The 2,983-nt window shown below is 36.0% G+C and overlaps 1 long non-coding RNA gene across 1 annotated transcript; it reads right to left on the bottom strand.

Annotated features, from left to right (window-relative positions):
• Positions 1 to 586: 586 nt before the first annotated feature.
• On the bottom strand, positions 587 to 2,634 carry LOC107976092 (uncharacterized). Its single transcript, XR_001719729.4, has 2 exons — positions 2,550 to 2,634; positions 587 to 688 (listed from the first exon to the last, which is right to left on the bottom strand). It is a non-coding gene; the product is annotated as an uncharacterized LOC107976092 (long non-coding RNA).
• Positions 2,635 to 2,983: the final 349 nt, after the last annotated feature.

The following is a 2,983-nucleotide window of genomic DNA, read 5'->3' as shown; positions in this document are numbered from 1 at the left end:
TATTCCTGTCACAAGTCTGGGCACTATTAGTTTGGAGAAATACCAAAAAAATCTTACGTTATTCTCATTTTTCTGGATGCCATATGCACTGATGCCTTTCAGATTCTACATTTTCACCTTTCATTGCAACCCTCTCACAATATTTGGACAGCATCTGCATTGTGTTTTACATTCCATTTATCTGACTTATGAAAAGGAAGCATCCGTGTATATATAATGTATTAATTGCTATCAGTCCCAATTAGGTAGAGCTTGCCTCTTTTCCCCCATTTTTGTTTATTTTCTAGCATTCATCTGATTTTGGTCTGTTCTCTATATTCAATTACTACAACAGTATATGGAAGCAACTCACCACATTTCAAATTTGTATTTATAACATCAGTCGAATGGGTGCTATAGGCATAAACAACAGTAAAATGGTATTACAAAAATCATAAAGGAACATTATATAGGATAAACATTCCTTTGTTTTTCATCCTATATGTGTGAATGAAAGAATTAATATAGGATGACATAATAATGGTAAGAATCTTGGTACTTGGTATTATATAACGGTGAATGATGGGGTGCAATTGAACAAGTCTACTTTGTGGTCAATCATTACTGACTTGGGGTTTTAATTCTGAGGACATCCATTTTGTTCTCATTACAGTGCTCACAAAGCTTTGACAGCATAGCAGGCAAGCACCTAGAGAGGAAAAAAACATATTGTAATTAATATTAATAAAAATATTATAATTAATGCAGACTATAAAACATTCTTAAATTATAAAAGGAACCTGTGATCAACAAATAGTGCTGAGATAAGTGGATAGCCACATGAAAAAGAATGGAGTTGGATTCATATCTCACACCACACAGAAAAATTAATTCAAAATAGATCACAGACTTAGATGTAAGGATTACGATTTCACAGAAGAAAGCATAGGAGTAAATCTTCATGACGTTGGATTAGTCATTGGTTTCTAGATATGACCCAAGAACACAAGTCATAAAAGAAAAATTAGATAAATTGGACTTCATAAACATTAAAAACATTCTGCCTCAATGGACACCATCAAGACAGCAAAAAGGCAACCCACAGAATAGAAGAAATGATTTGCAAATCATACATCTGGTAAAGGACCTGTATGCATATATAAAGAACTCTTATAACTCAACAATAAAAAGATAAATAACCCAATTTAAAAATGAAGCTAGGTGTGGTAGATCACACCTGTAATCCCAGCACTTTGGGAGGCCAAAATGGGAGGATCCCTTGAGGCCAGGAGCTTGAGACCATTCTGGGAAATATAGCAAGACCCAGTCTCTACAAAAAAATTTAAAAATTAGGATATGATGGCACATCCTTGTAGTCCCAGCCACTCAGCTGAGGCAGGAGGATGGCTTGAGCCCAGATCAAGGCTGCAGTGACCCGTGATTGTGCCACTGCACTCCAGCCTGGGTGACTGAGTGAGATCTTGTCTCTTGAAAAAAAAAAAAGAGCAAAGGCTTTCAATAGACATCTTTTCAAACAAGATACACAAATGTCCAATAAGCACATAAAACAATGCACAATTAGAAATTAGGAAAATGCAAATCAAAACCACAGTAAAATACTACTTCACACCCACTAGGATAGCTATGATAAAAAGATGAGCAATGGCAAGTATTGCTAAGGTTGTGGAAAAACTGGAACTCTCATACATTTCTGATGGGGATATACAATGGAGCAGCACTTTGATAACAGTTTGGCAGTTCCTCAAAAAGTTAAACATAGTTACCATAAAAGCCAGCATTTCCACTCCTACTGGACCCTATCATACTTATAACCTATATATGTTCATAGAAATTCATAATAGCCAAAAATGTACGCTACCCAAAATGTGCATCAACTGATAAGGTATGCCCATGCAAGTGTATATTATTCAGTCAAAAAATGAAGTATTGATATACACTACAGTATGGATGAACCTTGAACACATGATGCTAGAAAAAGAAGTCAGACACAAAAAGCCACGTTATATGACTCCATCTATATGAAAAGTCCAAAATAGGCAAATCAATAGAGAAAGAAAATAGATTAGTTGTTTCCTGGGTTGGGGGAGACAGGAGTCAGCAGTGATTGCTAATGGGTATTGAGTTTCTTTTTGGAGTGATGGAAATGTTCTGGAATTAATGATGGTAGTTGCAGAGCTGTGAAGATAGTAAAAAACACTGAGTTGTGCACCTTAAAATGGAGAATTTTACAGCATATGAGGTAAATGTAAGAACTACAGTTATGATTCAGAAAGGCTGACGACTTTATTAAGGTTGGAGAGGGGTGGTGTAGTAAACTGATTAGGCCAACAGTTCTCAAAATGTGGTCCTCCAGTCAGCAGCATCAACATCACCTGACAATTTGGTAGAGATGCACAGTCTCAGGTTATGCCCCATCTACCGAGTCAAAACCCCTGGGGGCTCAGAGATTTGTGTTTTAAAGAGCCCTGCAGGTGACTGTGATGTACATGTAGGTTTGAGAGCCACTGGATTAGTTACAGCTTTAAAAGCCTAATTGCTCTTCTACTCACCAGATCTGTAGCCTTTGGCAAGTTTCTTGACCGTTCTGTGTCTCAAATTATTCATCTGGAAAAATGATTCCTCACAGGATTGTTTGTAAGGATGAAATGTTTTAGCATAGGTAACGTGCTTAGGAGAGGACTTGCCACTTAATGAGTACTCCAAGTGTTAGCCATTATTATGCAACAGTACTGAGCTGATCTGGGAATCAAAGGCAGATGTCTGACTCAGCAGAATGTCAACCACATAAATGTAGGTATATTTTTTCTAGTAGGCACATTTTTTTAAAGTTTAACAAAGAGAAATTCATCTAATAGTATACTTTATTTAACCCAATACATCAAAAGTATAATTTCAACATGCAATCAATGTAAAATATCTAAAAAAAATTATATTCTCTTTTTCACACCAAGTCATCAAAATCCAGTGTATTTTATACTTAGAG

The sequence above is a fragment of the Pan troglodytes genome, chromosome 6 (genome assembly GCF_028858775.2).
Source record: "Pan troglodytes isolate AG18354 chromosome 6, NHGRI_mPanTro3-v2.0_pri, whole genome shotgun sequence".
NCBI lineage: Eukaryota > Metazoa > Chordata > Mammalia > Primates > Hominidae > Pan > Pan troglodytes.
The sequence above is the reverse complement of the archived record's forward strand: the minus strand, read 5'-3'. Positions and strand labels throughout refer to the sequence as shown.